Below are 16,204 nucleotides of genomic sequence, written 5' to 3'. Positions count from 1 at the left end.
TTCCCACCCCTTGGGACAGTGAGGCTTTGGTACGTCCCATCCATGGATTATCCATCTCCGGTACTGGAGAAGGGGCGTTGGTCTTACCTGAACGCCTTTTCTCAGTACGGAGATGGATAATCCACACCCACCCCAAGGCCAGCAGGCCGCTAGTAGGGAGCTGAGAGCCAATACCTCGTCAATCATCAGCCAATTCGCCCTCGTTAAGAATGGACTCCACAGGAAGTGGGGGCGTGTCAAGCTTTGGCTACTTGGTCTCAAGAGCAGGCAGACAGAGAAAACCCATCCGTGGATTATCCATCTCCGTACTGAGAAAACGCGTTCAGGTAAGACCAACGCCCCTCTTATGACACATTGGCATGCTGGCTGAGGAATTCTGGGAGCTGAAGTCCACAAGTCATAAAAGGGCCAAGTTTGAAGTCCCCTGGATTAGAGGGTTGTACAGATGAATACAAGTTTTGGAAACTCCTGAATATTAGGACATGCTGATAAACAAGAAAGGAAAACAGCATTCAGTCTAAGGATCTCCCAGAGTCACTTTTCAGAGTGACATTTTGTGGCACTTTGCATGAGGAAGAAGTTCCTATAATTGCTCTCTTTAAAATAATTTATTACAATTATAATTATTATGATAACCTTGAAGTAAAATACCACTGAGGAGCAAAAACCGATTAAGATGGAGCAAATGCGTTCTCGAGTCTGATTGTGTTAAATAGGTGTTTGGCTTCAGTTAATTAGAAAAATGAACTTGCTTGTGCCAATTTGTAATTGCCAAACAAAATTAGGCGCTTGTTCCATTTTTGCCTGCCAAAAGGTTGTCATGCACCAATCAACTATAACTTCTTATTTTGGCTGTATTGTGCTTTTTTTCCCATCCCAAATGGGTTAGAGTTAGGGTTATCAATTGATGGTTGACACTTACCTGTGCAAATTTATGTAGTCAGACATAGATATTGCACAAATCATTTGCAACTGCAGTGGTCAGAAACTTTTCAGACATGAGGTTTTGACACTAGTGGTTTGCAAAAAGGAAACAAAGCCCCAAATTATTTATCTCTGTTATAGGGCAAAAAGTGCTGTGCAATTAGCAGAAGTCATGCCATGTTATGTAATGAGTCTGTAAGAAGAATTTTCTTGCCTTGATACCAATCCAGGTCACAATAAACACACTGGGTAGCTGCTTGAAGAAGACAGTAGTTTATTCAACAGCATAACATGGAGTATAGCAATCAAAGGTAGACTATAAAGTTTCGACAGCTAAGAGTAAAAATACTTATAGTAACAATGGGCTTTGATCATGAACTAATGGATTTGAAAGTAGGCATGCTTAGATGCATAAATCAAAAAGGTTCACTCTGAAGTCTTGAAAGGAAGATGTTCATTGCCCTGTGCGGTGTGTTGATCTTAGATATGTCGATCCTTTCCTACATGTGGATTTTTATGAGGGGTTCTGATGTTGGGGTGTAGAATTGTGATCTTGAGGGGATTCCATTTTATGTTTGTTTACCCTCAATCAATTTCTGCCTAAACATTGAAAATGAGTGGAAAAAGTTTAAGTGGCATCTATTTTTATTTTAAGACTTACCCAGCAGGTCAGAGGCAGCCAGAGCTGCTGCTCAATCTGGCTAAAAGGGGAGAGGGTGTCACTGGGTTTTTTACCTCCCAACGAGTCTTTCATGTCTTCAATCTTATAATTTAAAGAGAATTTTCCTGAGATAGTAAGGTGGCCAAGTATATTTCAGATTCCATATCCCCCAACCTTTTAAATCAGACTTGGTTTTTGTAGCTGATTGATTGTATTTGCTTGTTCTTCCTAGTATTGAACTCACTTTCTCTGATAAGAATATTTTTCAATTTTTAAAATTTATTTTCTCCTTTAGGTCATATTATTCACTTAATATTTTAGCTCTTCTTAATATTGGTGGTATGTTTCTATTAATTTCTTCATACAGTTCCAATTCTTGACTTTTTTTAATTAGACAGATAACTCATTATTCAAATACTCTACTGTTAATGGTGGATTGATTGACTTCAGCTGATATCTTTTGTATGTGGTGATGGACTCAGCATTTGGTAGCCACTTCAGTCATCCTTCTTAACAATATTGCATAGTCTGCTAAAAAATGTATGAATTCTACATTGAAGCAAGTTCATTAATTCTCACCTTTTACTTCTCTAATATTTGAGAGCTCAACCTCATGCTGCTCATCAGGATAATCATACTCAGTATCAGATTCTGAAGGCTTGTCCACTTGTTCACTTCTCCATTAGTCATCACAGTAGTTTGTTGCTGGCTCACTGAAGAAAAAAAATGTATTGATTGTGTGGGTAACTTCCTTTTCACTTTGTTTATTTCACTGAACATATTATTCACTGCTTTATGATATGCTAGGAAATACAGAGGAAAGTGTATTGATAGTCACTATGGATTGAGTCTAAAATAATCTCATCCACAGCCACAGGGACCTAAGAAGTACCATAAGATGAGAAGTGTGTAACCTTTTGCTAGCTTATACTGTGGCTGTTGTTTTTGGAGAAAACATTCTTCAGTATCTTCAAGGGCTACCAAATCATATTGGGGAAAAAAAAATCTAATGAATCTTCTGGCAGAGACATGAGAAGCAAACAGTGTAAAGAGACAAAGCAGAAGTAATAGTAATGATAGTTAGCCTGTTAATGAACAAAGACATTTCTTTCAGAAAGAGTCAAAGTTTTAAAGATGCAGTCCTTTAGAAGAATTAGAATTAAAAGAAAAATCTAGTTTGCTTGCAGAATGCTACCTCTTCTTCTCTCCTAATAAATTAGCTGTGTGAGTTGCATAACTGTATCAGCTTTAGAGGCTTCTCTGAGATTAGTTTTCAACAACTTCTCCAGGGCTTAGTAAAGTGGCCTTATGCTTTGACCTCTACTCACTTCATTAACATGCCTATGGAAAAAAGTGAGATAGCAGCAGTGAGATTATATTTGCTGTTTCTAAAAGAAATTAGTAAAGTTAATTTGGTCTGCAAGCTAAAATGTACTTGAACCATATGCCAAAAATAAATAAACAAACAAAAACCCACCCTAGCCCCCCAAATGAAAGCCTTTATATATGTTGCTCAAAAATTTCCTCACTGATATTTTATGAGAAATCTCCTATGCTGTAGTATGTAGTACATGTAGCTCTATTCTGGGACTATTTCTGTTCGATACTGATGCTGAACTATTGTAATGTAATAATTTTGCATCAGAAGCACAATGAGAGGAAGATTTTCCCAACTGTATGCATCCTTTGCAGTGTCAGTTTAACATTACTCCTTTGCAAATGTGACTGAAGACTCTGTTTATGGAAGAATCCCTGTGTGCATACAGGCATACAATTGAGTGTAAAGATATCCATCAATGTAATTTATGTTCACTTGCACAGATCTATTTTTTATCAGGTTAAATTTGGGATAGATCTGCGAATCCTTCTCTGATTTAAATACAAATTATGTTCTTTTGTCTTCTGTGTGCCAAATTTAGTTCATATGGAATTGTTAATTCTTCATCAAGAATTAACACCATTGCCTTAAAAAACCAAAACAAAACACTCTAACAAATTTGAAGACTTAGCTTGTTCTCTGGATCTCCTATTGTTTTATAATTCATACTCGAAGTGTGATAGGTAGTCAGCAGTCTTTTTATGTCAGACGTATGTCTAAAATGTTGATAGTAATATATACAAGTATAATAGTTATTTTTTGTAGATTCAATTGTCTAATTAAATAAAGGACAATAAGAGTTCACAGTTAGTTTGGAAATTATGTTGGTTAGATTTTGGGTTTGTATTATTAACAAGGAACCTCTATCAAATCTATAATGGCAAGGAGCTCTGGGGTCATTTAAGATGATATAAATTGTTCCTCAGGATGCTAAACTTTAAACCCAATTGTCAGGTTATGGGAAAATTCTATTGTGAATTTTAATTTCTTTTAAAATGCATAGTTTGCCTCATCATGTAACTGAGTAAACAGATAGAGACAAAGTAAGACAGATGCAGACAAGTCATTCTAAGTTTATCCCAGTTGTCCATGACAAGCTTTATTTTGGCACTTTCACAACAGAATAGCTTTATATTAATAAACCCACCATTTGATCTCTTTTGAATTGATCCAAGTTTCTAAAAACAGCTCAAGTGAACTATCATTAGATAACAGGGCGCCGAGAAAAGACAAGAAGTGTCATCTTGCAATATTATACCCTGCACATTTTGTTTTCTTGTATATAGCAACTAGACTGTATGTGCTGCAATTCCAAACAGGATTCAGTTATTAGGCTTCCCAAATTTGCAGCCTGAATCTAAAATTCAAGATATTTTCATTTATGAGAGGGAAAAAACTAGTAAGAAAAAACTAGTAAGAGAAACTAGGATGATAGCTCAGAATGAAGTTAAGGAGCAAAAATATTAACTACAATTTGTAATTGTAGATTACATTTCCTTCAGTGGAATAATATTATCCACTGGTCCCAGGAGACATATCTTCTCAGTCAGAATGCCCATACTTTGAAATTGTTTTTCCCTTGGGATTCAGGTGGCTTCAACCTTATTAGTCTCCTGAAAGGTCGTGAAGATCTGGCTGTTTCCTTAGGCATTAAGGTCAGGAATATTCTACACCCATCATTGTTTAAAATTGGTGGCCATATAAATTTTTCCAGACTAAAAATATTACAAATAAATCATTAAAATAAGCCTAATCACAATAAGACTTGGCATATTATCCAAAACAAGGTAACTGATTTCTAAGGCAGTTTTAAATACTTTAGGTAGAAGCGTATACAATAGTGAACATTTTAAAAATAGAATACTGTAGTATAAACAACCAAGAGAACAAACTGATGGGTCATCAAACCAATCAACCCAGAATTCTCATTTGAAGCCCAAATGACTAAACTGAAATCATACTGCTTAGGGTACATTATGAGAAGACCCAGTTTTCTGAAAAGGCTCTAATGCTGGGGAAAGTGGAAGGAAAGAGAAGACAGAGATGTCCAGAACAATGAGGGGCAATGAGAGTACAGATGGGAGACCGGAAGGAGCCGGTTGGGGATAAATTGACAATGGCACATAATCAATCAGATCAATCAATATAAAATAGGATATTTTCCAAGTTAAGGTTGTACCTGATGAAATCATATAAAGATATGGTTGTGCTCTGCATCATCTCTTTCTTTCAGGGATATAAAAGAGGTCCTTATCATATAATGATGTCTTTGACGGTATGATCCGTCTACATCATAATGAGAAAAGTTTCTGATTCATCCAAAGAGCTTTGACTACCACAAAAGGCAGAATGAAAGAGAAGAAAATAGATCTGATGCCAAATGTAGAAAGAATATGCATTTCAGCCAGCTTACAACTCCTTAGGCTTTGATCAATAGGAATGACGACACATTAAGGGAAAAAATGATACCAATATAAATGATTAGGGTCAAAAAGTCGAAGGGTGAGACTTGGACAAAGCATAGGAAATAAATGTAGTAAAAACTATATAGACCCCAAAATTGTCTCTATCTTTACATGAATTTTCTTAGAGTTTCCTAGAGAACACAGTCCTTTTGGGGTAAACCAAGTCTTTAGACATATTCTGTTCTAAGGCTATTTGAAATAGCTTCTTTTACATGAGGTCATTACATTTTTTTTATTTTCATTAAACATTTCTTAGAATTCCATTTAGCCTGTTCAAAATGATGGACCAATTTGGGATCCATGATAAACCATGTCATGACAGTGAAATCTTCAACGTTGTAAGGATATGAAGAACATGATGATTTCTGTGCTTTTAATGAAAAAGTTTGAAAGGCATATGTATTTTCCTTCAGATAGTATGGATGTCAGAAGAATGAGGAAGTTCATTGAAGAAAGCATAGAAAGGCTCTCAGGGAAAAAACCTCTGGAGAAAAATGTTTTCACGTTGAGTCTGGAGTGTTTCCACATGAAATTCATTTATGATGTTTTTTGGGAGATCCAGAAGAAAAATATTTCATTTATAAGCTTACAATTACCCCAATGTTTTTCTGATCTTTCTTTCCTTCTCACTAGAAAAAAGTCCACAAAGAAAGAAATTTTGATTGGCGGTGCTTGGATATGTCAATTGGAAACATCTGCTGAGGAATTTCCTGGGTGTAAAAATGTGCCAGAACCAAATATAAATGTGCAAATGTTGTGTCATTGCACTCTACATCATGACAAGATTTCTTTTTTTCAAGAGGAAACAGACATCTTTCATGATAAAGGAAAATAATTTGTTTATCCATTTAGCATGCATCTTTGTCTGATAAAGATTGTGTTGGTGACATTTCCAAGCAAATAGCTGTCCTTTTCATTGAACTGCAGAGTTGTTTTTCATGTTACGTACTTTGCAGGGATGATGGAATTGTATAGCACATATCCCCCCTCCCTTTTTTAACATGGCTAGAAACCACTGCTAATACTTATATATTGCTTCTGATTATGATGAAAATTGTGTGGGTACATAGTAAATAATATTTTATTGTCACAAAGATTGGGGATTGGATGCCATTGTTTATGCCAGAAGTAGTTCAATATATTATTCTCTTTCGATAGCAACATTCAATGAGAAAATTACCACCTATTACTGATATCCATATACTTCTGCATGAAAATTGACATTAATAGAGGGATAAAAGCATTTTAAGACTATGGTGCTTCAAACTGTTATGTCACTGCAGCTGTTAAAGCAGCTAATATTTGAAAGCCAACTGAATTTACCATGCTAAGCTTATTCAAATTCAGTGTGTCCAATTAAGCCTGGGAGCCATAATATTAAAAAAAGAAACCTGACTAATGTTCTCATTGATATCAACACACTTATAGACATTAGTTAGGAAACTGCAAGGGTCTACTACTTAAAACTGTCCAGAATGCAGCTGAATTTGATATATTCCTACAGAAGATAAAGTCAAAGTATAGGGAAAGCAGCATGTGAGTGACTGATGAAATGGAATTGGCATATGTAGACATTAAGAATTGTCCAATGAGGTTTGATAAAGTTGTTAACCTCATATTTCTTATGAATTGTAAAACACTATTAATCTATTGTAGACCTTTGAAGAATTTTTGAAAAGCTAAATTAACATAGTGCAATGGATGTATAAGTGGAGAAAACAATTATTAAAAATCACTAGCTAAGGAAGTGTAAATTCTGACTAATTACAAGAAAATTCTAGTTACAGGTGAAGATAAATTGTAAGTGACATCTATGATTGGCTGCAGGACATTTAAATGAAATCTTTTTTTAACAATCTTCTGGTTTGAGGATTTCTGTTTTCTGCAGTACACTTAGAGATGTAAAGCGAACAGCATCCTAGGAGCTATAAGATCTGGATGCATTGTGGAAACTTTCTCTTAGCAATTCAAGAGGTTAAAAGTTTAAAAGCCTAATGTTTCATTCATAATTTAGGTATCAATGAGGCTTTGATCCCTTTCAGGTTAAAAGGAGTGCATGCTGATAAGGTTACTACAGTGATACAGTTCAGAACTTGTATAGGTTTTCTTTGTCAGGTTTTCTTTTCCGAAATAAAAGCAAATTGTGTGTGGCTCTTCAGAGCTGGTGAAAAGCTAGAGAAACTCCTCTGTTTTGGGTCACTGATTTGACCTTTAGCCAGGTCAGTAGTTGTCAAAAGTCATTATTGTCAGATTTCTGTTCACAAGACTGTGAAAATAAACCCATAGGTCTTAGTTTAGTGTTGCTATCATGGGCAGATGTCCATTGGATGGTTCCAACTTTAGCTAACCAGGCAACTGAAAGGCTACATTTGCTTAATAAATAAAATAAAAAGAGACATATAGATATGTCTATACATATATACAATAAGATTTTCCCCTTCATTACTTATTTCAAGACTTATTTCAACCTTTGCGTAAAAAATAACTTGCACCTTTTTTTTTAACCTCAAGTAAAATATATTGGTACATCAAAATAGTATCAAAGACCTAATATGATCAAGTGGTTAAGATACTGGATTAGAATTTGGGAAACTGTGAATTCTAGTCTTGCTTTAATTACAAAAGCCAGCAAAGTGATTTATGATTTGTTACTCTATTTCATCTCATATGGTAGGTACTGGCATGGAGCTTCTGAAATGTTGCCAAGAAAACTGTGAGGTCCTATTCCTATAGTTTCTTGGAGTTAGGGTTGATTTGAGGGACCATACTAAAATAACTTCAAAGTGGTGCAGCTTAACTCAGCAATTTTTAAGCTGAGGACCACTTTTGGCATTCCAAAAATCTATGTTACACTATATGACCAGATTTAAATCTACCAGATATAAATGAAATTAAAATTAATGTCCATTTATTATATGTACATCTCTTACTACTGAATTGAAAACTGTGGTTTGGCAGTAACTATTAGCAGGATCCTAGAGGGTCATATCCTGACATATTTGGTAAGCATAGAAATATCCATTGTTTTGAAGCTTAAATCAATTCAATTAATTTGATACAACTTTTCTTATTGATCGTACATAGAAGAAAAAATTATAAGCACATACAGGTAGCGCTCAACTTATGGCTACAATTGAGCCCCAAATTTACACTGCTAAGTAAGACAGTTGTTAAACGAGTTTTGCCCCATTTTATGATCTTTCTTGGCACAGTCATTAACTGAATCACTGCAGTTGTTAAGTTAATAACAGGATCGTTAAATGAATCCGGCTTCCCATTGACTTTGCTTGTCAGAATATCTCAAAAGGCGATCACATGACCTGGAGACACTGCAACTGTCATAAATATGAGTCAGTTGCCAAGCAGCCATGTGTTTGGACATGCAATCGAACGATGGATACCGCAATGATCTCAAGTATGAAAAATGGTGATAAATCACTTTTTCTAGTGCCTTTGTAACTTTGTAGTGAACTTTGTGGTGAATTGTTGTAAGTCAAAGAGTATACAGTATGCATTTTTCTCAGTTAGAAAATGATTCTCTATTTCCAAGAAGCAAATTTTCTGAGGTTTGGTACTTCCTCTAAGCACATAATTTTAATATATAGACATACTGTTTTTTGTGAAGGGTGTTGTTCTGTAACCTCTAGTTTACGGTCCTAGTTGATATGGTAGAGATTACAACAGAACAGTGTGGACTAGCAGATGCTGCACTCAGTTGAACCCCTTGGCTTTTCTTCATGACAATGAAGCTGCCTACCCATTCCATCATTTTTAAGAGGTCAAACTGATATTGAAAGGATTAATCTAATCCCACCCTTCTTACCCTAAGCTTATCATGCAGCTGGTCCAGGCTTTTCAGTTGTTAATGTTTTATGGTCTTCTTTTTTATGAAGACCATAAGCTTGTACTAGAAACTTCTAGTCTGTAAATGATCATTCTTCCTAAATGCAGCTTGGGGAGGGTAGCTGAAATTCATACAGATCCAGATTGTAAAACAGATTAGTAAGAGCTTTTGGCCAGATGAATGGGAAGCTTGAAAAGAGATTTCCAAGAAGATTTGGCAATCTACTGTTTCTGTAGAACTGGAACATGAACAAGTCATGAAAAGGACAATTTTAAAAGATTTGTTGTTGAATGACACACAAGACTTAATTCCTAGCTATTTCCCAAACTTTTCTAGCTGTTATAGCTTTACTTTTCAACCAGATGTTTAATCTTTATTTTTAATCCTTGAAAAGAAAATGGATTGGTCAATATTGTGGGTGGTCAACCAGAACAATAGAAGGCAAAATTTTAAGACGATTCATTATTATGTAAATAGTACATAAATACTATTTATATCAGTACTATAAAACTGAAAACTGATATGCATGCATCTAACATGGATTATTGGTGCTTCAACATACAACTGATAGATATTTTTAAGCATATAAAGTACTACAGTATTTTATAAAATCTCTATTAGAGATGGATAAATATATGACTTTATTCATGTTACTTTCATTATGTTCATACATATAGCCTATTTTTTTAATTAGTTGATTATGTCACTAGAAGCTTTACTGCCATATCTTTTAGCTGCAGCATCTTTGTACAACTTTTCTTTTATTCAGTGAAGTTGTGGGACATCTATTATTTACATTTAACCTACTCTTTTGTAGATGCTGCTTCTCAAATTGCCAGTTGAACCTTTCAGTAATGTTTCCCTAACACACCAGAAGGAAAATCAAAATGACCTTACCCAATCCCAATCTCCAGTCTTTCTAGAACAAATCTATAGTTTTGCAAAGTTTATTACTTCTTAACAAAATAAGTATTTTTTTGGTTTAACCAATTATTTCTCCAGTTTCAAAGAATACTAACATAGAATACTTTGAAACTTTGCACTATAACTAGAATACGCACTTGAAACATAATCCTATTTAATTGTAGGAATGCTTGAGTTATCATTTTTTGTGCAAAGATAGAACCCATAAAAATTCACACACGTGTTACTTTAATTTTGTTTTTAATATTATTTATTAAGTTGGCTTCCTACTAACTTTTCAAGCTAATAAGAAAACATTGATTTCTATACAAAGATTGTGACATTGGAAAGACTCAATATTTTACTTAACAGTGTGACACAAACTCCTGTGTCTATATATATTCAGAAGTCTGTTATACTGTGTGAAGAATGAACTTATTAAAATACTAGTTGATTGAAAACTAAATATAAATCAACACCATAATATGAATAAGCAAGATAGGTACATTTTACATCAATAGAAGCATCATTTCTAAATCAAGGGAACTAATATTTCCATTTATTCTTCATTGGTTAGATCAGTGATGGCGAACCTTTTAGAGACTGAGTGTCCAAACTGCAACCTAAAACACACTTATGCATCGTTGTGTATCGGGTGGGTGTGGTCCATTGGCTTGGTGTGGCCAATTGGGTGGACGTGGCTGTGGTGGTAACGGCAGACTGGGTGGGACTAAAAAGTTCAATCGATCAATTCCAACTTTGCAAGATCTTTTTTTTTCCCACAAGAAGTTGAAATTGACTGATTTATTGAACCTTTTTTGGTTGTTGTTGCTATGGTGGTAACGGCAGACTGGGTGGGACTAAAAAGTTCAATCAATCAATTCCAACTTTGCAAGATCTTTTTTTTTCCCACAAGAAGTTGAAATTGACTGATTTATTGAACCTTTTTTGGTTGTTGTTGCACACGGAGGCCTAAAGCAAAAAGGTTTTATAAAACCCAGCTGAAGGCCTAGGACTGGGGCGACGGCGCGCGTGCCCACAGAGAGGGCTCTGAGTGCCACCTCTGGCACCCATGCCATAGGTTCGCCACCACTGGGTTAGATATTTGTTCAGTTTTGGAGTCTGTATACTAAAAAGTGTTCAAAGAAATCCTGGAATAGGTTTAAAGAAGGGCAAGGAAGATGCTTAGGTTTTGAGAACATTAGAGAGTGAAGGAATTAGAACTGGTTAATTGTCAAACCAGAAAAGCAAGGAAATATATAATAGCATATGTGACTACCTAAAAGGGTATCTCACAGAAGATTTATGTTTTACAGAGATAGAACATGAATAATGGGTTCAAATTATAGAAAAGTACTATATTTTGACAATGAAATCAATTTTCTAGAAAAGTTATAGATATAGCTTCACTTTATGGTTTGGTTTGTTCTTCTGTTATCCATACACCTGCTAAATTCTATTGAGATAGTTTTCCCTATCTTTCTCTCCCATTCTCTCTCCCCATTTCCTCTCTCCTTTTCTTTTAGGCAGTTTCTAGTTCCAGGATGTCCTACATTCTTCAATATTTCACTCAATTTCTCACCCTACCTGTTTTGAAATTCCTGCAGTGCTCTTTAACCACAATTTTAAAAAAATCAGCAACAAATTTTCACATGAATTCAAGTAGAAAATTTACAGAAATGGGGTACTAATTAATTGTGTGCTTATGTGTATATTAAGAAAGAAAAAATATATATAACTGTGATCAAATCCTTCTCTAAGTGCCAGGAATGATACAATGATCATGACATGCCCTAGCTACTTTGCATTATGCATTTTGGTCACTCAAAAACTGTAAATATGGGCTCCAAATGCAAGTGTTCCTCTTTTTGATTTAGTCTGCTGAGTAATCTTGGTCTGTATATATTTAACTACATGAATCTGAAAGGAACCAATCCATTCTGATCATTAGAAATCACTCATTGAACTCCAAATGCCTAGTGATATTACAGGCTTCCCAGAATGTTGTCTCCTAGTTTATCTGGTGCAAAAATAAATCAGCAGCTGACAGTAAAAGGCCTTTGTGAATAGCTTTCCATCATTCAAATCTGAGACATCTGACTGAGTCACCTTGATTTGGGGTTAGCAGCTTGTATGCAAATCATATGTTGGAATGAACCAAAATGTTATCTATTCCTGCACTATGCTAAGAAATAGGAGCTTTTAATTTATTGGTCCACCACACATCAGGCTAGGCAAGACAGATCACAGCATGCCACAAACCCAGACTGCCACAGAAATTTAGTGTGAAATGTTGAAAGCAAGGGGAACCACACACCGCGTGGGAAAATGTGACCTCAAGCAAAATTCTTCCCTTCATAAAATATAAAGATTAGTCATCCTATATGAGTAACGGCTAAACAGATATTTCCAAAGATTTCATAGGCAGCATACCGTGTCTGAGATATCAGCACAGGATCAGAATAAGGTGGTGGTGATTTACCATGATGTATAAGGATGATGATCAGGCTTATCCTTTACGTTCACATGCCTCAAGGTAACTGGATAAGGAGCAATCAATTCCTTTACTCCTTCCACAATCTCTGGAGATTATACCTTGTCTTTGTATTCCTTCTGCTCTTATAATTTCAGCTAGAAAAGTGATTTTGTAAGCAAAGAATAGTGAGGAGTGGAGCAGGAAAAATAGTTGAAGAATCAGGCAATTATTGACAGTTAAGGGAAAATTGGAGGTTTATGGAAGGATACATTTTGATTTGGTTTGGAAATAGGATAAAATCTCTTCTCTCTTTCTCTGTCTTTTGAGGTAGGAAGGAAAATTACATTCTTGGTTTTGAAATAATCTGAAGCAAGGCAAATGGAGATTGGCCACCACAAATAGCATTTTTTAAAATTTTAATTAAAGGTAATGAGCCAGCTTCTTACAATCATATTCCCAATGTCTCAACAATAATTACATTTGTGCACATTCTCCACAGTGTACACATTTCATCACAATGCAGTCTTGCATGACTTGAAACCCTTCTAGCTGCATTTGGTGAATTGATGACTGCTTAACAGCCCCTTGTTTTCATAGTCACAGGCAAGCAGTAAAAAAATTAAAAAAGTTTATTGAGGCTCAGAGCTGCCATATGTGGCAGAAAATCTAAGTTTGGCATGGCAGGTCACAAGTTGTTCACACTTGCTCCAGAGATCTTGACAGATGCTGCATACTGCCTACTAAAATAAACACTTCTTCTTTTAAAAAAATGGAAAGAAAATAAGAAAAAAAAATCACAACCTTTTAGACTGCTTCAGGCTTCTCATGTTTTAGCTAATATAGCTGATAGTGCTTTTTCTTTAGCAAAGTACTTTTGCTTCCCTTATTGTCTTAAAGATTTAGTAGTCTTGTTGTAGTAGTTTTGTTTTTACTCTTTAGCCTTTTTAATTGTTTTATACCTTGGCAGCAACCTGAAAAGGTTTCAAATCTGGATGTACTTTTTAAATAGGAAGGTGACATGTAAAAACATATAAAGAAGTAAATACTGACCTTAGAACATGTTCTTCCTAGAATGAACAGCCTCTTATTCATTGAATATGTGTTGTGGTAGCTGAAGCTCTTATCATGTATCACAAATTTCTTTCAAATTTAAATAAATACTGATTCACATCAGTTGCTCTATATCAAGCTTCAAAAATAATCTGCCCACTCCACTGTTGCATCTCCCCAGTTGAGAATAATTGCTTTAAGTCAATTCAACTCTTATTAAAGTTCTTTTTCTCAGTGTTGGACTGAGAATTACAATATTGTTCTAAAACCACAGGAGCAAAGGTATTAATGGTAGGAAGAATAGCTAGGTGAAAAAAGAGAGAAAATCTGGAGATAGAGATGAGACATCTCTATGCTATTAGGAAGAAAAATATATTATTTGACTATCTGCCTCTAGCAATCTGTTGATGTTGTCTATGAACAGTTTTCTTGTCAGTACCATCAGAATCAATAAAGTTAGAAGAAGAATGCCTAGTACTTAATGGAGAATGAAAGAGTAATAGCATAAAGAAGAAAAATTCAATGAGAGCTGTACAATATTCACTTGTGGCTTGGATATATCTTGACAGGAAAAGTCTAATGGGTGATTAGAACTCTATGAATGACTCAAAGGGCTATAGTATTGTACTAGAACTTTTCCACACCTCATACAGATAGTTGCAGGTTCAATTTCTGATAACTCCAAGTAGGTTTCTGAAAAACTTATATCTGCTAGAGCTAATTTTACATTTTTTTGTGTTTGTTTCAAGGTACATACAAGGCATACACGGAAGCTGTATAACCTTTATACTAGGTGTAGAGTATTATTTTACTTGTTGGGTGGGGTTTTAATCTTTGTATTCTAGCAAGAGTTACTGTTGTAAATGGGGACATGGGAGGGATGGAGGGGGAGGAAGGGAGAGAGGGAGGGAGGGAGGGAGGGAGGGAGGGAGGAAGGAAGGAAGGAAGGAAGGAAGGAAGGAAGGAAGGAAGGAAGGAAGGAAGGAAGGAAGGAGCTTGGACTGATGTCTCCCTGGATAATTCCTATAGGAACTAGTAGATTCCCTGCTCTACCTTTTTTTTAAAAAAAGATTAAATAAAGATTGAATTAGCATACTATAAAGCTGGCTCACTGAAAAAGAATATATTGGTTGTATGAGTATTTAGGTGAAGAAAAGAAAATGAAATGAAAAATGAAAAAAAAAAGAATTTGTGTAACACTTCCATTGAATAAAATAAATCATTTCATAGGGATGAGATTTGGGCAATACACAGTTTATTTTAATAGCTATTTTTTAATCTATACAGAAAATAAAAATTCAACGAGAGAACTTTTAACAATAAAAGTAGTTCATTAAAAAAATCACAATGACATATAAAATCTTTTTAAATGAGAATGAACTTGCTTCCTTTTACATAATTCCTAAATTGGGTTTTCATTCTGAAGACAGCAACTTTCATTCATCAAGGAATGAAAAACAAAACAAAATCAAAAGATGATTTCTTGCATTTAATCGGCTTGCCTTAAATTGTCCTATAAATGATGTAGCTTGCAAAACACTGGTAGGGTGTGAGTTACTTTGGGCACTCTCTTTTCCAGTTTCTCTGCAGCACTGAAAAAGCAATCACAAGCTTCATTTCTCTTCCTTTCCTATCTGTAATTCTGCAAGATGCTTAGTGCTTTCCATTAACACCTTGTGTCCTCCAGGCATGATTACTGTTTTGTTTTGAAAGACAAATGAAGAATGTAAAACAAAAGTCAAAAAAACATATAGGCATTATACAGGGCTCTAGAACCATATCTATTGCTTTGCATTAACATGCTTTTGCATTGAAGTGATAAGTCTGTTCAAAAAGGAATGTGAGGACAATACTCTCTGGTAAGTCTACATCTACTGCAGAGGTCCCCAACCTTTTGGGCACCATGGACTGGTTACGTGGAGAGAGGTTTTTCTACAGACTGGAGGAGTTTTGTGTGCTGCCTGCATCCCACAGATGGGGTTTTGCTTGTTTGTGTGGCCCAGTTGCTGTCATGCTGTGGCCCGGTACCAGTCCACGGACTAGAGATTGGAGACCCCTGATCTACTGGATCACATATTACAAAATGCTTCTTTGTGGGATGACATAGATCATCTCATAAACTACTTTATTTTTAGATCAGTGTTTTGAGAATAGCCATTTCTACCATGGTAGCCAATAAGCAGGTCTTTCAGCCATTTTGCAAAATACTCATACCTAATTCCAATGTATCCCTCACCCATAAAGCTTGCCTAAAACTACTGAACTCCATGGATCAGTGATCTGACCTAAAATAAAGAAGTTACCATGTTCCTGTAGTATTATTACTACAGAAAAAGATGATGAGTACAGCATCACAAACAGACTGGATACAAAGAAGGAACATTCAAGCTATTTCCACAAAGTATTAGATCTATGAAAATATCACTGGCAGTTGATATTTTAAATGGCAGTTGGGTGAGATTAAAGTGAGTTTCAAGGTAATGTCCGAGTTATTGGATTCTTT

The sequence above is a fragment of the Crotalus tigris genome, unplaced genomic scaffold, assembly GCF_016545835.1.
Source record: "Crotalus tigris isolate CLP2741 ecotype Arizona unplaced genomic scaffold, ASM1654583v1 scf7180000019275.859293, whole genome shotgun sequence".
Lineage (NCBI taxonomy): Eukaryota > Metazoa > Chordata > Lepidosauria > Squamata > Viperidae > Crotalus > Crotalus tigris.
Note: the sequence above shows the minus strand (reverse complement) of the source record.